This window comes from Hemitrygon akajei, chromosome 3, assembly GCF_048418815.1.
Source record: "Hemitrygon akajei chromosome 3, sHemAka1.3, whole genome shotgun sequence".
Lineage (NCBI taxonomy): Eukaryota > Metazoa > Chordata > Chondrichthyes > Myliobatiformes > Dasyatidae > Hemitrygon > Hemitrygon akajei.
Window position 1 is genome coordinate 132,302,265 of NC_133126.1, and position 22,819 is coordinate 132,325,083.

Below are 22,819 nucleotides of genomic sequence, written 5' to 3' on the forward strand. Positions count from 1 at the left end.
TGCATTTGGGTATGAACTGCTTCATTTGAGGAGTCACGCATGGTTGTGCATTCATCTGCGAACATCCCCACTTCTGACCTTATGACAGAAGGAGGGTCATTGATGAAGCAGCTGAAGATGGTTGGTCTGAGGAACTCCTACAGTGATGTCCTGAGGGTGAGATGATTGGCCTCCAACCAGCACAACTATCTTATTTTAAGTTTAGTGGTTGGATACAACTGAGTGGCTTGGTAGGCCATTTCAGAGGGCATTTAAGAGTCAACCACATTGCTGTGGGTCTGGAGTCACATATAGGCCAGACCAGGTGAGCACGGCAGGATTCATCCTCTAATGTCCTTTAGGAAATTAATGTTGTTCTGAGCGCTACTGTAAGAGGATTTGAATATAAGAGTAAAGATGGTAATCATTTGTAAGGCCTTACAGAGACTTCACCTGGAATGCTGCCCAACGTTCTGATCTCCCAACCTTATGAAGGATATTCTTGTGATTAATGAAGAGCAACAGAGGTTCTGCAGCTTGATTGCTGGGATGAAGATTTTAGAAGAGTTTAAACCAACTGCTTTATACTCTCCAGAAGTTGAGAAGAATGAAGGGCAATTTCATTGAAACATAAATAATCTTAGTTTTTGATCAATTACTTACCGGTATAAGGTTTCCCCTGACATACAGGAGGTGTCAAGAACTAGGGAGTCACAATCTCAAAGTAAGGACAGAGATTAGAGGTAATTACTTCTCTCAGAGAAGAATGAATCCTTGCAATTCTCTTCCTAAGAGGGTTGTGGAGGCTTAATCATTGAGTATATTTAAGGCAGTGATTGGTACATTTTTGAATAGTAAGAGCATTTGCGGTTAATTCATGGACACGGTGCTGAAGTAAAACCAAAGTTAGCCATGATCTTATTGAAAGAAGGAGCAGACACAAGGGACTGAATAGCATAATCCAGCTACGATTTTCTGTGTAGGAAACCACCAGCAGCAGCCTCTTGAGATGCCTGCAGCTTGATAAGTGAGTGGGAAAGTGAGGAGAAACATTTATGGAAGTAATAGACAGGTACAGCTCATGGGAAATATAGTCAGCATGGACCGGCAAAGGCTCAGTTTCATTGGGATAGATAAACCCCAGGGGGCAGAATGGATATACACCAGATTACCAAGGAAAAATTCAAAAAAAGTTTAAAGTACATTTATTATCGGAGTACGGATACAGAATACAACTCAGAGGTTGTATCTCCAGAGGCAGCCATAAAACAATGAAACACCATGGAACCCGTTCCTGGGAAAACAAACACCCAACACGCAGAAAAAAGAACACATTGCGCAAACAGCAAGAAGTGAGTGAACAACACATAGGATATTAACATCAAACCAAACCAGAACGTCACACTAGGAGTCCAGGGTTAGTTCAATTTGGTGCTGCTATCTGCCTGCAGGCCACAGAGCCAGTCTACGCTGAAGTGCCCCAGTTCTCACCCATCAACCTGCTCAAAAACTGCAATAGATTATCTAGAAACACACGCAACATGAACTGCAAAGTCCGTTAAAATGAGGAAAGTGAGGGAAGAGATTGCTGGGGCAATGACAAAGATCTTTGCATCTTTCCTGGCCACAGGAGTAGTACCAGAGGATTGGAGGATGGCAAGTTTTGTTCCGTTGTTCAAGACAGGTAAGAGGGAATTATGAACCAGTGAGTCGCATGTCTATGGTGGGAAAACTAATGGAGGAGATTCTGAGGAACAGGATTTATGGGCATTAGGAGAAGTATAGTCTTATTAGAAGTAGACAGCATGGCTTTATGAGAGACAGATTGTGGTGCATGCATCTGATTGAGTTTATTGAGGAGGTAACAAAGAAAATTGATGAAGTTAGAGTTGTGAATGTAGTGTATTTGTATTTTAGCAGGTTGTTTGACAATCTTCCCCATGGCAGGCTCATGCAGAAAGTCACAAGGCGTGGGATCTATGGAAATTTGGCTGTGTGGATTTGGTTTTGGCTTGCCCACAGAGGCAAAGGGTGGAACTAGATAGAGCATATTCTTCCTGGAGGTTAATATCTAGTGGTGCTCCACAGGGATTTGTTTTGAGATCCCTACTCTTTGTGGTTGACTTCAATGAGGAAAAGTAAGGGCGGGGTTCAGTAAGTTTATAGATGACACATATATTGGTGGTGTTGTGGACGGTTGTCTTTGGTCATAGGTAGGATGCTGAGCTGGTTGGAGAAATGACAGATGGTCTTAAATCTGGAATAATGTGAAGTGATGCACTTTGAAAGATCAAACGTGAACGTGAAGTACAAGTTTAATGACATGATTTTCAGCGGTGTGGAGGAATTTGGAGTACAAATCCATTGATCCCTCAAAGTTGTTGTGTAAGTTAGTAGAAGGCATGGTTAACAAGGCATATGATATGTTTGCCTTCATTATACGGGGATTGAAAGGTTATGTTGCTGCTCTCTAAAACTCTAATCAGACTACACTTGAAGTATTGCATTCAGTTCTTGTCACCTCATATGGGAAAGATGTGGAAGCTTTAGAAAGAGTGCACAAAAGATTTACCAAGCTGCTGCCTGAAATTAGAGGTCATGTTTTATGAAGAAATTTTGAGAGAGCTTGGGCTTTTCTGTTTGGAGAGAAGGAGTATGAGAGGTGACCTGAAAGAGGTGTATAAGATTATGAGAGACATAGATAGAGTGGAAAGCAAGTGCCTTTTCCTAGAGTGGAATTGGCTAATACCAGAGTACATCCATTTAAGGTGAGTGGAAGAAAGTTTAGGGGAAACGTCAGAGGTGGGGGTTTTTTTTGCAGAGAGTGGTAGGTGCTGTCAAGCACCTTTTCACTATGTCTTATAACAAACGATGAATAACTCAGAGCGGATCATTCATAAACATATTTATTTTACTTGTAGCAAAGGGAGACTAACACAGCACTAGAGATGGTGATAGTTTCAAAGAAACAGAGACCATAGTCACTTCTTTAGACACAAGTGTTGGCTACCCTTGCCAGATCAAGAACAGGATGCATTCTGTTCATCTGCTTAATCAGTGCACTTGGCGTTCTTCCAGAAACCAAATCAGCTTTTCTTTCTGCAGTTTGTCTTATGCTCATGGTCCATCGGCATAACATTCCATGAACACTATTAGCAAAGCTTGCTGGAGTAGTACAGATTCAATTTTGTTACAAGTTAAGTATATTTCCAAATTCCCTCTAATTTCTTATTTCATGACAACATAACATTTCACCGAACACAGTAACTGAAATATGAATATGATACAGTTTCAAAGCCCTACCCAAAATTCCCTCTTCATCTGCCCACTTCAATGAGTACCCATTCCTTTCCTTAATGTCCTCTCCTTCATCCTGTTATTTCACACAAAAAATTGAAAGAAAATAACAACCATTATTATAATACCAATAGTTATATCATAATACGGAATAGTTGCCACCATACTCCCAGCACTCTGAATGGCCACCATCTGCCTCACAGAGTGTCGTAGTTGTGATACTGATCCCCTGCTTTCTTAATCTCTTTGGTAGCTTCCCATACGTGATTTGCCAAGTTAGCTATATTTTCTGATCTGTTAGGTATGTACCTACAGCAACTCAGGCACCTTTCTTTTTCTGATAGAGTAAAATCCAAAGCTATTCTGTTTTGTTATGCTGTTGTACGAACAGCCATCAGTCCTGCCAACAACTTGGTTAATGCTTGTTGGGTTTGATCAAAGGCATATAGTATGCAGTTTCATTTGCTGTTTTATCCAAAGCTGATTCCCTGTTAATCAGTTCCTGGGACAATGTCGCAATCTCATATCCCAGAAAGACAATCCAGAATCCAGAATCTCTTGGCCTCTGTTATGGATGGTGTGGACCTCTGGTGCTGCTGGACATGAGGGCAGTAAGTTGGTGATGCCAAGTGTTGCATGCGGAGCACTACATGTGCAAGATAACAGCAGCCCTTCCAGGGATACCCATCCAATTGCAGCGACATGTTACCTGAGCAACACCCTCAGCTATTGAACCAGACATGTGGGAAATCTGGTCCCCATATTTCTTGTGGATGAACAATGTGCTCAAAGGGGGGGGGGGGAGCATACCATCCATTAAAACACTCATAATGGCAATTGCTGTCTGTCCGGTAACCGTTCAGGGTTTTCAGTTCAGCTTCACTCGTCCCTGAGTTATTCCTGAACATGTATGCTGAACCCCATTCACAGGAATTAAATGGAACCACCCATAGTGGAATTTCTCCTTCAGCATGCCAGTTGCAGTATCACTGGTATGAGTAGGGCAATAGGTGCGGCGTTGTGGAGTCTCATGTTTTTATTGGCTTGGAAATCTTTTTACAACACAGGGCATATGTTTCTCTCTTACCTTGATAGCTGTATTAGTCACCAACAGTACCTGGAATTGTTCTTCAAACTGAGGCAGCAAACAATTCTTCCTCTTAAATGCCTGGACAATCACGTAATCTCCAGGCTCCATATTGTGACACTTAGTGTCGCCTGTCAGTTGTTGTGCTTCCTTCACCTGTTGAGTACACTTGGTGATATTTTTTGTCAAGGATATACAATTGGCCAGCACGCTTTCATCCAAATTATGTATGTCCATTTGATCAATTCCTAGTGTTGCATCAAACTGCAAGGTCAATGGCCATCCCATTATGATTTCATCGAGGTACAATCCAGAAGTCCTGTTGACTGGGGCCCTAATGATTATAAGAACCAAAGGTAATACTTGTTTCCATCTCAATCTAGATTCCTCACACATTTCACTAAGCTTGTTTTTAATAGTTCCATTCATCCTGTTGACTGAGGATGGTAGCTATAATGAAAATGTCAGTCAACATTCTTCTTTTGTTACCTTCCCAGGTAAGTGAGTACTGTTGTCGCTCAACAGCTTCAAAGGGATCCCAAACCTTGTGTTCAGTTCCGTCAATAAGTATCTAGCTTCTGTAATTGCATCATTCTTTCTACAAGAGAAGGTTTCAATCTATCTTGAAAAACATCAATAATAACCAATACATATTTATATCCACACAAAAGTAACTCTATAAAAGCCATCTGTAAATGCACAAATGGTCCATCAGAGAGTGGTGTATGAGATCCATCCAGCTTTGCTGATTTCCCTGGATTTTGTAAAATATATATCATACATTGGTCACAGACTTGATTTACAGCTTGCGATAAACCTGGGTCATACCCTATTTGACTTATACAATCCATCAATCCTCCCTTCAGCTTCCAGTGAAAGAGGGAACTGTGCCCTGTGGGGAAGTGGAGTACTTGGGTTCATGGTAACTTTATGTGGTGCAGTGTGAGCATTTTACCCAGTTCATTTGGTTGGAGGGCCCAAAGTCACAGTGGGACTTTGGAGAGTAAAGGTTCCACTTCATCACTGAAACTCCACCTACAACTTCCTGTTCAAAGGTTGCCTCTGCTCCTAATATACTAGGGAGTGATAAAAGAAAGTCCTTACCTCCTTCCACTTGCCACAGACTCCATCCAGTTGTTTCCAAAACCTTCTGTCATGGCAGTCCTTAACTCTGGAAACTGCTAGAGTTGGTGGGATTCCCTGTCCTCCTGATTTTGTATCATCCACTGAACATCGTGGGGAGGTTGTGCTATGCCACAATACCTGAATGACCCACATGTATTTCAGAAATGTATAGAACAATTTCCTTACCGATGTAGGGTCCAGTTTTTGATGCAGAAAATGGTCATTTCCAGCCAAGTGATAATCAGTTGTACAGTGAACATAACAGAGCCATCTACCGATTTGTAGGTCTAAGCTGCATCTAGAGAAATCTCTGGAGGCTTTCAAAGCACTATTGTAAAAATGAACCATACTCCATGATTAATGGGTAGTGAGTAACTGTCACATATACAAAACACATTGACTACTGCTGAAATAGTATCATCCACAATGGCTCTCTGGTATATACATGTTAAGTCCCTCAAGAGTGCAAATAATAGTAGCTCACATTTTACACAATAAATTACTTCTACATAAATTTACAGGCATATCTGGAGAAAGTAGAAAGGTAAGATATAAATCCTGGTCTCTGATGCTAACTTCTACCAGGTTTGATTTTGGGACATTAATAGGCTGTCCTTGGGAAGGACAGAATGCAAATTTGGCCAAAGACCATTTGCAATAATACCAATTGTAGGTCCTGTAGTCTGCTCTTTTGATAGCCTTGAATATTGTTCCATTTTCTGTACTATCTTCTGTATATATTCTTCTACATACTCATTTCCACCTTGTTGTGTCTCCATAATCTTAAACCTATTGGTCTTTTCTTATGGAAAGGCAACATTTAGTGCATCATACATATTTTTATAAGTCTTCATTTGGCATGGTGGCCAGTCCTGGCCTAGTGCTGTTCCAGTGTTCTTGAAAGCCCTGAAATTTAACCTCATGAAACTTGAATTTGGAGCCTAACCATGTCCTCATTAAGGTTTCCAAATCCATCATACTAAGGTTGTGACACAAAACAATACTTTTAAGTTTCTGAATAGCTTTTTCCAAACCTGTCTCCAGGTTGGGCAGTTCTTCTGCCATGGCCCGTAATTCTCCTGCCATCCCAAGTTGATAGACACTCCTTGGTTCCCCATCCATAATTCTTCCATCAATCCCTTCCCATAATTACTAAATGTATACCATGCTGGTGTCCCCTTATTTGGGACAGGGAAGGACTCCATTTGTCCCATTATTACCAATTTCTAGTCTCTCTTCCTCACCCTATTTACTGTATTTTCTTTCTTTTGTTCACTATGGCATCCTGTAGGGATTAAAGTTATGAGTTCAGTTTCCACAAATCCTGCTCTTACTTGCTCTTTACCAGTGCGTCCCTGACACCAGATCTTAGGTCCTTGACACTCTTACTGTACAGATTTGGTGCTTTTCTGATGTCTGAGGTTCCTCTAACACTCTTACCGTTTCAATTTGGTGTGCCCGTAATGCCAGAGATGTTCCTGGCATGCTTACCATTCAGATTTAATCATTGAATGGGAAAAATCACAGTGCAAAAGTGTCAGAATCACAGGTAGAGAAACTACTCCACTCATTAGACAGTAACATAGATTGCAGTGCGAGTGGGGCAGAACCAAGTATTTGCTACATGCCTGGAAAGGCCACGCAGAGCAAAAACCCAACTTACTGTTTGATGATCGCTCCGCCACTGGAGTTTCTTCAGAAACAGGTAGTCACCAGAATCCCCCTTGGTTCACCCCAGCTCCCACAGCTAAACATGCATTCTTGGTGGGACCTCCAAGTTCTGTCAGGTACCTTTCACTACGTCTTATAACAAACAGCAATTAACTCAGAGTGGAGCTATCATAAACATGTTTATTTCATTTGCAGCGATGGAAGACTAGCAGTGTACAAGATTTGGTGATGGCTTCAATAAAAACAGACAGCATAGTCACTCCTTTATACACAAGTGTTGGCTACCCTTGCCAGTTCAAGGACAGGGAGTATTCTGTTCATCTGCTTAATCAGCATATTTGGCATTATTCCAGTAATTGAATCTGCTTGTCTTTCTGCAGTTTGTCATATATTTAGGGCGTGTCAGCATAACGTTGCACAAACACTATTGGCAAAGCACTCTGGTACAATACAGGTTCCATTTTGTTACAGACGAAAAACTATTTTGTTACTACAAGTAAAATATGTTTCTGATACATTAGGGACTGAAAGTGTATTTAAATCCACAGCATAAGAAATAAAATGTATGATCTTGAAATTCAACTATGGATCGGCAAGTATAACGTTGTGGCTGTTTCTGAAACTTGGCTAAAGCATGGCTGCCATTGGGAGTTGAATGTCCAAGGATATACGATGTATTGGAAAGATAGGTTAGTCAGCAAAGGGGGTGGTGTGGCCTTGTGTATAAGAAATAATATTGAATAATTAGAAAGGGATGACATAGGATTCAAAGGTGTAGGTCTCTATGGGTTGAGTTAAATGGCAGGGGTAAAAGGACCCTAATAGCAGTTGTATACAGGCCTCCAAACAGCAGCCGGGATGTGGATTACAAATTACAGTAGGAGATAGAAAAGGCATGTCAGAAGGGCAATGTTATGATAATCGTTGGGGATTTTAACATGAAAGTAGATTGGGAAAAACCAGGCCAGTACTAGATCTCAAGAGAGAGGATTTGTAGAATGTCTAAGGGATGGATTTTTAGAACAGCTCATTGTTGAGCCCACTAGGAGATCATCTGTGCTGGATTGGGTGTGGTGCAATGATCCAGAGGTGATAAGAGGGCTCTTTATTTTAGAAAAGATATACTGACACTGGAGATGGTTCAGAGAAGGTTCACGAGAATGATTCTAGGAATGAAAGGGTTATCGTATGAGGAACGTCTGGCAGTACTGGGCTGTATTCTCTGAAGACTTGGAGTTCAAGAGAATGAGGGGGGATCTCATAGAAACATTCCAAATGTTAAAAGGTCCGAACAGATTAAATAAGGCAAAGTTATTTCCCATGGAAGGGAATTCTAGGACAAGACGGCACACTTCAGGATTGAAGGATGCCCATTTTGAACAGAGATGCAGAGAAATTACTTTAGTCAGAGGGTGGTAAATCTGTGAAATTTGTTGCCATGAGCGGCTGTGGAGGCCAAGTCATTGGGTGTATTTAAGGCAGAGATAGATAGGTTCTTGATTAGCCAGGGCATCAAAGGGTATGGAGTGAAAACAGGGGAGTGGGGATGATTGGAAAAATTGAATCAGCCCATGATTGAATGGCAGAGCAGACTTGATGGGCCAAATGGCCTACTTCTGCTCCTTAATCTTATAGTCTTATGGTCTTATTTAAGAGACCCTTAGATAGGCAAATGGGTGTAAAAAATGGAGAGATATGGATGGTGGAAAAGGTTAGATTAATCATGGAATAAGTTTATTTAGGTCAGTATAACACTGAGGTCAAAGGAGCCATACTATGCTGTGCTGTTCTATGTTCTACATTTATTGATTTGTCAACATAACGATACTTTAGATCCTCAGATCGACAAATTAGCAAATAGTAGCCATCCACAACTTTATAAAGGAGAATCTGCTCCCTCATGCACTGAAGTGAGTGATGAAAAGCCTGATTCTGATATGTGTCTCTATTGTGGACTGAGTGGGCGGGGAGAGTGGAATCATGGTTGGGAAAAGGGGAAAGGAGAGTGTGAGGCACCAGAGAGGCATTCTGTATTGATCAATAAACCAATGTCTATTTAGGAATCAAATGACCATGCCTTGTGCCTCAGTGCTGGTTGTATGTGCAGCCATGCCACCCCTGCCTCGGTTCTCCTCTGCCACCTGTCCCATGACGTTCGACCCTCGCAATTCCCAACATCCTTTGCATCCACTAGGTTCACAAACTCGTTCTCTGCTCTAAGTTGACAAATACAGTTCTGTGCAAAGGTCTTAGGCACCCTAGTTGTATATATGTGCCTAAGACCTTTGCATGGTATTGTACCTACTATAATGGCCAGAAAAGACACCAATATTATTTGTGCTGATGCCAGACAGAATGATTGGTCACTCTGGGTTCACATATCTGACTGGGTTACCATAGGAATGTACATGTGTCAGTGCAAGATGAATGGGAAACATGAAGAAGTGATGTGAAATCACAAAAAGATATTTGTGTGGATCTGCAACAGGCTATCAGGATACAATCCAAGATTCCTAAAGCCATATAAAAACACATCCTTCCAAATCAGGTTTATTATCACCGGCATGTGATGTGAAATTTGATAACTTAGCAGCAGCAGTTCAATGCAATAAATAATCTAGCAGAGAAAAAAAAAGAAAAAATAAATATAATAATAATGACAACAAATAAACAAGTAAATCAATTATATGTATTGAATAGATTTTTTTTAAATGTGCAAAAACAGAAATACTGTATATTAAAAAAAAGTGAGGTAGTGTCCAAAGATTCAATGTCCATCTAGGAATCGGATGGCAGAGGGGAAGAAGCTGTTCCTGAATCGCTGAGTGTGTGCCTTCAGGCTTCTGTACCTCCTACCTGTTGGTAACAGTGAGAAATGGGCATGCCCGGGGTGCTGGAGGTCCTTAATAAAGGGTGCTGCCTTTCTGAGGCACTGCTCACTGGGTACTTTGTAGGCTAGTACCTAAGATGGAGCTGACTAGATTTACAACCTTCTGCAGCTTCTTTCAGTCCTGTGCAGTAGCCCCTCCATACCAGACAGTTATGCAGCCTGTCAGAATGCTCCCCACTGTACAACTATAGAAGTTTTTGAGTGTATTTGTTAACATGCCAAATCTCTTCAAACTCCTAATAAAGTAGAAGCACTGTCCTGCCTTCTTTATAACTACGTCGATATGTTGGGACCAGGTTAGATCCTCGGACATCCTGACATCCAGGAACTTCAAGCTGCTCACTCTCTCCACTTCTGATCCCTGTATTACCCTTCGTCTTACCCTTCCTGAAGTCCACAATCAGCTCTTTCGTCTTGCTGACGTTGAGTGCCAGTTTGTTGTTGTGGCACCATTCCACTAGTTGGCATATCTCGCTCCTGTGTGCCCTCTCGTCAACACCTGAGATTCTAGCAACAATGGTTGCATTGTCAGCAAATTTATAGATGGTATTTGAGCTATGCCCAGCCACATAGTCTTGTGTATATAGAGAGTAGAGCAGTGGGCTAAGCACACACCCCTGAGGTGCGCCAGCATTGATCGTCAGCGAATAGGAGATGTTATCACCAACCTGCACAGATTGTGGTATTTTGGTTAGGAAGTCAAGGATCCAATTGCAGAATGAGGTACAGAAGTCCAGGTTCTGCAACTTCTCTATCAGGATTTTGGGAATGCCAACCAGCATGGTCATGCCAACCATTAATTAGCTATCTATACAAGCACTTGGTCCATAGTCTTCTAAACTTAGAATCCAGAAGAACAAGGAACACCCACTTCAAACTTGACCATTCACACATAGCCAATGAAATGTAATGAATACCTTATTGCCATTAGATATGAAAGTGAACAAGACATACTGAGATTACACTTTAATGTTTAACCTGATCTAAAGACTTTCAGGACAAATCAGTCTGTATTCCAAATAATTATTGTATGCTTTGCTCTGTACAACATTGCTAGTTGGCAAATTTTGACCTGCACATCGAATAACAACATAGGCTTCTTGGGATGCTTTTTGAGTGAGAATGAACAGAAATGAATTGCTGTATCATCTATTCATATTAATGCCAGGGAAAGGCAGATCCCTTACTAATCCATCATCATGCTGCTGACAAGTATAGAGTTGCATGTAAAATGCTCTCTTTCCATCTTTGCCCATTCCATTCAATTGCTGTACACACAGAGCAACGCTGCAAACAGTCACTCCTTCGACATCCCATCAATTTACACCTTCCATTTATCATCAAACAAGTCAAAAGGCAACTTTCTAATCAGCAGCCAAAGCAGGTAAGGTAAGATATTGATGCAAATAAATAACTGAACCTTACAGCATAACGTGACAACAACCATGCAACCGCAAACTACTCCTTTTTCATTTCCTACAACCTCACGGTTTCATCAAGAGTAGACACAGAGTGCTGAATTCCCCACCTTCCTTTCAGGGATGTTGCCTGCCACCATCCTCTGTACTGCAGAACAAGGGAAAAGCACATACTTCTTCCATTGCACTAATATGGATGGACATCTGAAGTCATGAGGAAAAGCATTTCTTCACATCTTCTCGTCAATATATGTATATCTCAACCAACAGGACTATAAGGCAAGAGATCATTGCTGAATGTGAATGTTCTGCCTTGTTTCCCTTAATGCAACCATGTCTAAAATTCAACTGTAAGCCTTTTCGGCAAATCCTGGAAACATGAAAGGTATTAATCAAAATTATTGCTTTACATTGTATTCTCAGCCAACAAGTTAATTTTTAAATATAGAACACTCTAAAGCTAACTGTTCTGCTTGAGACTGCACATTTCCCGTGGTCAGCTTGCACTTTATTCACAAGAACAATTATGCTTTGACCTAGTACTATTGTGATGTAAGCGGTGTGAAAGATAGAAAAAGCAGAAGTAATGTGAGTTCCTATTTTGTTCTAACTGACCTTGCAGAAAATTTTGCATTGTACTTAGAAAAATGTGGAATTGGCCAAATATATTCTATATAATATTTCCAATAATATCATAAGCATTAAGTAAAACGATACTTTGCAAACCCTAAGCAGCTTTGTAGTCTATGGTTCTGAAACAGTCGTAGGTTCATTTTGAAGATACGGTCAGCATTACTGTATGCAGCACTTATTTTCCACTGCCTTTGATCAGACTTTCCATTCACCTCGGTTTAAACAAAAACCAGAGAGTTCTAAAAGAGAGTTAAGAATGACTGCCCTTGATGCCAGGCAGTACTTGATTAACTGTGGCACCAAAGAATAAAACACTCCAATTGTTGGAGTCGAACTTCACAAGAAGGAATACGGTTGTTAGTGTTGGAAGTTATTCTTCCCAGCCACAGGATATCTCTGCAATTGCTCGAAGAAATATCAGTCCAACCATTTTCAGTTACTTTATCACTGTTCTTCCTTGCATCCAAAGGTCAATAGTAGGAACGTTCAATAAGAATTTTTCAAATTTATTTACAATTACCACCTAAGTTAAGCAGTCTATGTCAACATACAGTATAGCAATATTAGCTTTCAGGCAAAGTCTGATAAATGACACGTAATATTCAAACCAGTAAAGTGTCAGGTTGCGATGAGAGGCCTAGGAAAGGATGGTAAGGACACAAGTGCTGGGGCATCTGAAACTACAATTGAGACTGAGATGAGAACAGGGTACTAGATGAGAATCTGATGAGACAAGACGAAAATCTAAATGATACAGAAGTCTTAAATGCAATCACAGACTGAACCAAAGTCAAATTGATGATTGAGCAGTGAACCTGTGTTCAGGTGCTCTTTAAATATCCAAATCTTGGTCCCAAAACATGGTTGCCAATTAGCAGAGCAGGCCAGAATCTTTAAAGGGTCTGTACCAGTAATCCATGTTCTGGAGAATTAGAGCATCTAAGCCCTGGAGGCCAGTGTGGTCGGGTGAATACCTTAACACAGGTAAGAGAGAATCTAATCACTCAACTTTGATAACCAATCATTTCCATCAAAAAGTTATTGAGTCGTTGACATATGCAACATAACCTCTATGTACATGATAACCATCAAAGACAGGTCTATCCTAATCCCATTTACTAGCCTAGCATGCATTGGTAATTCAAGTACTTGTCCAAATATGTCAAAGGTCCCCCCACCATTAACATCCTAAAGTCTGTCCCAAGCTTTATAGGCTCATCAGGCCAGTGCTTATGCCGGTTTCTGTGGTGTGAAGCAACTGAGAGTACGAGACTCCCCCCGGATAGGACGCCCATCTATTGCAAGGTTAACCCCCAGCATTTTGCTGGTACCCATTTTCAGCTGGGTGGACTGGAGCAATGTGTGGTTAAGTGCCTTGCTCAAGGACATAACATGCTGCCTTGGATGGGGCTCGAACTCACGGCCTTCAGATCACAAGTCCAATGCCATAACCACTTGGCCATGTACCACACCATTAACATCCTAAGGATCAATATTATTAATGAACTCAAGTAGACCAACCACAGAAATACTGTGGATTTAAGAGCAGGTTAGCCACTGTGTGTCCTTAAGTGCATAACTCACATTTTCCACCATCAACAAGGCATGTTCAAACTTCAATGTTCAAAATAAATTTATTATCCAAGTACCTATATGTCACCAGATAGAACCCTGAGATTCATTTTCCTTTGGGCACACTCAGAAAATCTATAGAATAGTAACTATAACAGGATCGATGAAAGATCAACCAGAGTGTGGAAGACAACAAATTGTGCAAATATAAATAATAATAAATAGCAATAAATAACGTGAACATGAGATAACAAGATAAAGTGTCCTTAAAGTGAGATCACTGGCTGTGGGAACATCTCAATGGATGGGCAAGTGAGTGCAGTTATCCCCTGTGTTCAAGAGCCTGATGGTTGTGGGGTAGTAACTTGTCTCGAACCTGATGGTGCGAGTCCTGAGGCTCCTGTACCCTCTACCTGATGGCAGCAGCGAGAAAAGGGCATGATCTGAGTGGTGGGTATCTCTAATGACAGATATTTTTCTACAACAGTGTTTCATGTAGATATGCTCAGTGGTTGGGAGGGTTTTACCTATGATGTACTAGGCTGATTCCACTACCTTTTGTAGGATTTTCCATTCAAAGGCATTGGTGTTACCGTGATGCAGCCGTGATGTCAGTAGTGAGATGGAATAATCCCCATTTCCCTGGATGAGTGCAGCCTTAACACAGTCCTAACAACGCTCAACACATTCAGTGTCATGCATGACAATGCAGCCACTTTGATTGGAACTTATAAGCCATCTTAAACATTCATTCCTTCTGATACCAAGGCACAGATATTGCAGTACATTATACCTACAAAAATACGACTGCAGTTACTAACCAACGGTACCCATGACTTCTATCAGCAAGAAAGGTACAGATAATGAAAACATGGAAACACCACACCTGCAGGTTTCCCTCCATGTCACGCACCTTTATACTTGGAAACATGTAGTCAATCCTTCACCATCAATAATTTCAAGCACCCTGCTCAATGCCACAGCAGTCACATCACAAAATGTGAAAAATAGAAGAGAAAACATTTTGCTGCATACAGCTACTTGAAACTATTCAGCGGTGTGCCGCAGGGAAGAGGCTTGATGTCTTTATTGAGCAGAAAGATACAACTGGTGAGGGAACAACTCTCCTTGAGGACCAGAGGTATGGCACACAATATTTCATTGCTTCTGCAAAAGTGATCATCCCAGCATTAAACGTCCCTAAATGTGCTGCCTACCCCCATTCCTCTTCATGACGAATCCTGCACAGAAAGCTGACTCTCAAAGAGAAAGGTGTGGCAGACTCTTGGGATCTGGGGTTGTTTCCAGCTTAGCTTCTGGCCTTAAGCAATGGTGCAGCAGTTTAGGTGGTAGCAAATTATTTGACTTCCCTTGAAAGATTATTGCTGAGCAAGTTCAGGATATTGATTTTCCTCTCAAAGCAGATTTAATTCACTTCCCAGCATGGCTTTCCACTTACAAAGAAACAGCCTGACTGCTCTTTCAGCTCTTGAGCAATATTCTGAAAACAGCCCACCTTGGACAAGAGTTCTTGTGACTCATTCAGAAATTCATACATTTAAGTCCATACATTGAGTACTCGGAAGTTCTGCGTGAACTTTGGAAGGTCAGCCCTGCCTCTAAAACTTTCAATCACCTGACCCATTGCCTGCACCTGCCCGGTCTGTGATTCCCATGCCAATCTTACCAGCCGGATTGGAATGGAAGGCACACTTAAACCTGAGGACCTGCCCAAGAAGAAAAAAGTGTGTGTGTGTGTGTGTGTGTGTGTGTGTGTGTGTGTGTGTGTGTGTGTGTGTGTGTGTGTGTGTGTGTGTGTGTGTGTGTGTGTGTGTGTGTGTGTGTGTGTGTGTGTGTGTGTGTGTACGTACGCACATGCATATCTATGAGAGGGTGTGATTGAAGGAAAGGAATATGGCAGCAAGTGTGAAGATGTCAGTACAGATCCAGAGAGCGACTATGTTGCCAGATCTTCCATTTGGGCATGAACCAGTCTGCGGGAACTCCTGGGTAAAACATCTACTTCAGAGTCTCCATTTCTTCCGGCAGGATTTGCAGGTTGCTGGCTGAAACCCCCGTACAGTCCCAAATCTTTAACAACGTTTGATGATGTTACAATAAAAGGAGTGTGATGATTTCCAGAAGTGATGTAAGATGTTGTCTGCTCTCCTTTTAAAGCTGCAGCAGTGCCCTCTCCTCTCACTGAGTTTCATAGTTGTGCCGAATTGTTGCTATATCAAGTGCTTGTTAGGCAACAACAGTGAATCAAAGTACCTTATACATAAAAACACACAAGCTGTTGCACTAGAAATTTGGGCAATAAGGCGACTCAAATAAACAGAGACAAATAGCCTGGTTCTTCAGTGCAGCAGAAACGTGGCACTCAGTTTTATGGGACCAAGCATTTCCTTGTCATTATTTCTTTCCAAATTCTTCACTCAGATCCTTGCTGCAGCAATATAGGCCTCCGCAAAACTCCCCGATGACATGTTCTTGTAAAAGCATTCCACCAAATCACCATGACTATCACCACAGGAAATCTGCTGAAACCTTTAGAAATAAAATTATCACTCTGGGAAAAGAAGACAAAAATAACTGGCAAGCACACAAAAGGCCTGTGGCTCTTTGGAAACATGAAGATGTTCATATAATAAATACGCTGTAGGATCAAATATCGTTAAGGAATTCAGCTGTAGGTAAAGCAAATAGTACCGTCTATATTATATTGGTTCCAAAGTGGGTGATATTGCCCCTACCCCAACACCCTGGAGGTGGTGTGAGTTTCGAAGGGAGCAATAAAGATAAATGTGTTGGTAGGGGGGATGATGCTCTGTAGCACGGGGTGCAGCTGAGGGATTACAGGCTTAATTTAAGAAATGAATTACTATTATACAAATGTAATCCTCAGTGCCTTATAATTGATTACCATGATCACATAATCACCTAATCTCTTGCTAACCCATTGCTCTCTTCGATGTTGCTCTAAGTGCGTTATAGTTATGGAAAAGCAATGTAACACTTCTGAATTGGCAGATCATGAGAAATCTGCAATGAAGAAACTGTGTTATTTCCAGCCCACTTTGTGCATTATTGCCATTCATATGAAGTGTTAGCTAGTATGATTCACATGCTCTAATCAAGCAATGACACAACTCCTCTGAATGAGGGTTTGACATTCAATGGGGTAAAGTTCAAAATCTGCATTTTTGAATGGTCTTGTCTGCTTTTCTCTAGCCTATGGCCCAAGCAAGATATCGCTGCCCCACATTAAGTATCTTCACACAGAGTCAGGTTTTGCCTGAGCTATGATCGTACCATAATTTTTCCCTTCGTTGACTGCAGTGCTTGAGGTTGAACTTAAACAACAGTTGATTGACCGTGGTGGTTAATCCATAACAAAAATGGCAGAAGCAGACCAAATGAGAAAGAAGTGTAGAGAGTATAGTGTAGAGTATCTGGAATATGGATAGATACCAGCACCAAGCAACCAACAGCAGCCAATGTATCCGTTGTGTGAAAAAGTTCTTCAAATGAGACCATGAAACCCTCCGGGCTCCTTGAACACTGAAGAGAATACACTCTGATAAAGCAAACAAGAAATTAGCTTACTTTCTGTCACTTTGTCAAAACTTCCAGAAATGGAAACCACCTCAAAATATGTTTGACAGCACCTCACAATAAATCAGAGATTCCCTGCGTGCTCCATACAACATTTTATTGCTTATTGCTAAACCCAGAAAGCCCCATGTAATTGGAGAATTATATGGGGCTTTTATATAAGGAAGGTTCTGATGATGATGTTGCATGTCACCAGACCAAATAATTAAAGCAATTTTGCTGGGCAACAACTCTGTTCAAAGATGAAATGTCTGAGAATGTGGAAGACACGTTATGTAACACACGACAAATTTGCCTTGCATTTGGATGAATCAACTTCGCCAGGCAACAAAACTTTGCTTCTTGGCTGCATTCACTTCATAAAAGATGAAAGCATGATTCAAAAGTTTTTATCTACAAGGGTCTAGAAACAGATACAAGGAGGGAGTCAATATTTTGTGTAAACGAGCAATTTTTGAAAGAGAAAGACGTTCTCTCACCAGCCTTCTTGCTTGCACAACAGATGGGGGTACCATCAATGACAGGAAGCCACCATGGTGTTATTTCTTGGAAAAAAAGCTGCACCAAACATATTTACCATTTACTGTGTAATTCACAGATAAATCTTGTCACAAAAAATGATTGACTGCGCAGATCATTAAACACTATTATCATGGGAGTAAATAAAATCCAGTCCCATGCTCTCAATTCTCAACTGCTTCAAGAGCTTTGTATAGAGGATGATAAACAATTGGAACTCTTGCTGTTGCACACGGAGGTCTGATGGCTGTCCAAGTAAACAGCCTGAGATGCCTTGATGTGTTTTGTTTTTTGAAACTGTGATAAAGTTCTTTAAAGATATGAAAGCTTCATTCAGTAATCAACTCAAGAATATTCAGCATGATGTTCCTTATTTGTCAGAATTATTTGCAAATTTTAATGAAATCAGCCTTCAATTGCAAGGAAATGATGCGAATCTTATGTCAAATCAGTCGTCACCACACTTCTGTCGAATTAACCCTGTTTAAGAGCAACGTTGGCTGTCGCAACCCTTTCCAATGTTAGAGAGGGCCTCTCTGAGTTGGAAAAGAAGGAAAGAGTACCAGATGATGAACTTCAAGTATACTGTGCCCACCTGAGTAAGCTACATTAAAGACATATCGGACAGATTTCAGGACCTTCTCTCGATCCAAATTCCAGATTGGGTAATAAGTTCATTGCTGAACACTTGTAATGAAGAATTAATAGGAAGGATGGAGGAAGAACTGGTCTTGCTACACAATGACTGAGGTTCAAATAAAAATCATATCAAGATCTTTGGTCACAGAATGAAATCTCTGAATGTTATCCTGCGCTGTGGAAAAAGGTCAAGATGTTCTTTATTGCCTTTCTAATGTCATGTTCAGTTTCAGTGCAGTCACCCAGCTTCTTTCAAAGCAATGAAACAGACTACAAATTACTGAATGTGGAGATCTGAGACTTGTTCTGAGTGACATTCAAACTGATTTTGTGAAGCTGACATCGCTGCACCAAGCCCATCCATGCAAGGTGAAAAAGCAATGAAGTAGTGAAGTTGGACTACTAATATGTTCTGAAATTGTTGATGAAAATAGTTTTTACTGCAATTAAATGAAGAAATAATCTTATTTGTAGCGTTAAATAGAAGTGAATACAAACTGCAATTATCTGTCACAGCTTTGAATTTGCAGTTCCTTTTTTCTTGAACTGTCCATTGTAAATCAAAATTCTTTATAGCTGCTATGTAATGGCCAGAAAGGGAGAGGGAGCGCTAGTGATGTGGTCTGGGAGCCAAAGGGGTGGTAACCGGAAAAAAAAAACGTTTGGGAACCACTGATCTATAAAGTCACTTTCCTATTTTTAACTGGTATGATAGTCAGGCACACTCGACTTGAATTGTAATCCTCCCAGAAAATACCTTTACTTGACTGAACAAATAACCTCACAATAAAATCTAACAGTTGTTCAATTGTTTGTGTTGAATGTGGTATTCAAACTCTTTGAAGAAAAACAGCATACTTGTCTGCATAAAGGTCAAGTTCCAAGAGTCCAATGTTTTTGCAACACATTATTTTTTTCCAAGGACTTCCTACTACTTTTCCCTTGTCACCAAATACATAAATAAAGTAGTTAAAAATAACAGAAAGGTTTCTCCTACCTCTTATCTTTTCCGCTCAAAGCCAGTGAGAGGAAAGGTACAGCTTTCACGGCCCTTCATCCATTAGGTGAGTGGACATATTTTTAGGCCCAGCCTTAATAGAAATTCTTGGTTCTATTCAACTTCACAAGACATCTCTGTGCTGTTAATGCCTGATGCCTACAAATACACACTTCCTTCCAGTTATCCAGAAATCCAATTAGATGTCAAAATTCAGGCTGATTTGGCCTGTAACTTAAACTAGAGTTTCTGTGAACAATGATTATGTCCAACCTGCTACCCGGCTAAAATCATCAGACTAGTTCAAGATCGGGAACCTCTGACAACTGAAAGAATAAGTTTATAGTGGACTTTATCCGACAATGCTTTCAGAGGATTTATATCAGTTGATTCTGGCAAGAAGGAGGCACGTTCAGATGCTGTGGCTTCTGCGGGATCGACCAAAGTTGTAATTGTCTTTTTAAACATGCTTGTTATGATTGCTGTGGGACATTAAGAACTTAAAGTACTGCAAGTCTACCCCATCAGGGAGTTGTTCACTGGTGGAGAAACTGAAGGAGCTGGACTTAGTGTGGATCGTGCAGCTGCCTGTGTCAGAGGGGCATTGGTGTGTGAAGGTGGTGTTCAGTCTAACAGCGAGTGATTGTCTCAGTTGCTTTTCCCTGGTGGATATTGGTAATGTGCGAAGCTGCAGGTCCGATTCGCTGCTTTATTGGTGAATGGCGGAGAAGCTGCGTGGCCTCAGTCGAGGCGAGGACTGGTCCTCAGGCGGCAGTGTTGCCTATTTGCAGCCTTCCCGGAGAGAGGCATTGGAGCTGGAACGGTGGAAACGGTGTGGCCCAGCGTCCATGCTGGAGTTGGTGCTGCTCTCCAGTGTTCGCTCGGCAGAAGACACGATGTATTGCTTCTGACTGCTGGCTGCTGCAACATTCATGCACTCAGGGACTTGGTCTCTATTTTTTTGTGTGATTGTTTTTACTGCTGTCTTATATGTGTGATGTGTGTCTTGTTCTGTGAATGACTGTCGGTACTGTGTTTTGCACCTTGGCCCTGGAGAAATGGGTATTCATGCATGGTTGAATGAGAATTAAACTTGAACTTGGTTTGTACCTGTTAATTCTTATGTAATCAACATCAGTCATGGTTGTTAAAATGATGAGCGAGCTACAGAAGAAGAAAGAAGAAGAAAGCCCTAGTGGAGTCATCAGCCTTTGCTCCAAAGTCCAGTGCTGATGCCACTACACCACCAGCCAGCTGATGAGCTAAAATCTTAACATAATTATCAAATGCTGAAGCAACAACCAACCATGGAAAACATATATGAAGGACAAACAAGTATACTGTGAAAAACAATATAAAATATAAATAAGTTGTTTTCCATATAATTATCTACAAAAATTGACTGTTGTATATTTGTATCATAAGAAGCACTTAAGCAATTATTATGACTTGTTGAATATCACTTTGAATTGATTACTGAAAATTTGCTCTTTGGAAATTAACTGAATATACCTTCATGTATCCAGCTACAGCTTATAAGCAGTTTAGAGTCAGTCTCAGAGGTTTTATAACACATTCTACTAAAACAAACATTGAGCATTGAAATATGTAGCAATGCTTTGCTGATATGAATAAACATTATCACTTTTCACAATTCAGGAAGTTCTTAGATTTTTCTCAATTTGCTGTAAGAAAAGATATGGCAGATTATCAGCTGTGATATAGACATGAGCAACTGTAAGTAAACAAAAAAATTCAGAATATAGATACACACCATACAGGCAAAAACAACTTGCAACATAATTAATTAAGAACAAAGCAGATAAAACATTAATTTCAGACAATATTGGGCTCAGGAAAAAAAGACTTTGTAGGGGGACTCCTTAATGTCATTTGGCAGCATTCACCCAGACTGTTAAGGGTTAAGTTCACCATATACGTTAGAAGTAATTACACTTGTGTTGATTTTTGTTGACACTCCAACAACTTGGAGTTGATTATACCTTTCATGATTGCAGGATGCCCAAAAGTACACAATGTCAATAAAACAAACCTTTGAACTGCAGTCATGTGGGAAATCCAAGAGTCACATTTTCAGTCAGCAATAAGAAAATGACTGAATAATCTGTTTTAATGTTTTAGGCTGAGAGATATCTATTGTCCTGGACATTGTGAAGAGCTTACTGACTCCTTTTCAGACCCTCTCTTTCTTCTCTTTGCAGAGATCCTTGGGATCTTTTATATTCATTCTGAGACAATATAGTGATTCTATTAGGCTTATCATCAAAAGGACAGTATTTCATTTCCTTATTACTCCACAGTGTTAGCCCAGATAGCAATGTTCAAGACTCAGGAGTACTTGAGGTCCAAATATTATGTTATCAATTGTGTTGGAAGGATGACTCTGTCTAGACAACAAAACTTGCTCATATGTCTTACTGATTCAGGATTTTCCCAGAAGCAATGTATTAACTGATGTTTATCAAGATACCAAAGATTGTGGACATTATGAGTTCCAGCCTGGAAGGCAGCAGCTATAAAAGCATTGAAGATCATAACCACAGACTCTGTCATAGATATACATCTTTAAAAATAAATTTACATCTTGTTGGCATGGATGGCAAGAGTCAGAATTTATTCCCCATCACTGCCAAAAATTGCTTAAAGCTGTACCATTGCTGATGGCAGGAATAATTGCAATATAGCTAAGATCAGTCTGGATGAGTTGAAACATCTTCTCAAAATTATGATAATCTATGACTGTTTTGGGGGAAGTTATCATTGATAAGCTTTTTAATATAACAGCTTATCATGAGTAAAATAGATACATACGTTGCCTGTCTTTATATAGAATTCAAGAGTGTGAAGTTTTGTTTGAAATACTTGCCTATTATAAAGAAATGGGTTGGTTAATGAACACAAAAGTTCCACGTTAAATGTCAAATGGAAATTTAAATGTAAAAGAGAAAATCGAAAGGTTTGTAATTTCACATTTGGCAAAAAATGAAAACGACTTCAGTCTCAGTTCCTCTCTTCACAAAGATCATGAAGCAGTTGCATTCACTTTAAAGTTAAGATACTGTATTTCCTTCACTGAATTTCCCATCAAAATGTTTTCCTTTAATAAAAGACACTAGACAACTTTGAGAAGAAATAAAACAGAAAGGCGTGTGGCGAACTTTCTACCGACCTTGAAAATATCCATCAACAATTTTCTTCTTAAAACCGGTCCAAATAATAACACAACTATGTTCATACTGGCAATGGTTGGTGGATATTGCCCCACAATGCCTCTAATCAGACCATAGACAACTCTAGAGATGTTTAAGTGCAGAACAAGCAAATTGGAATGCCCCTGGGGCAAAATACAAAGC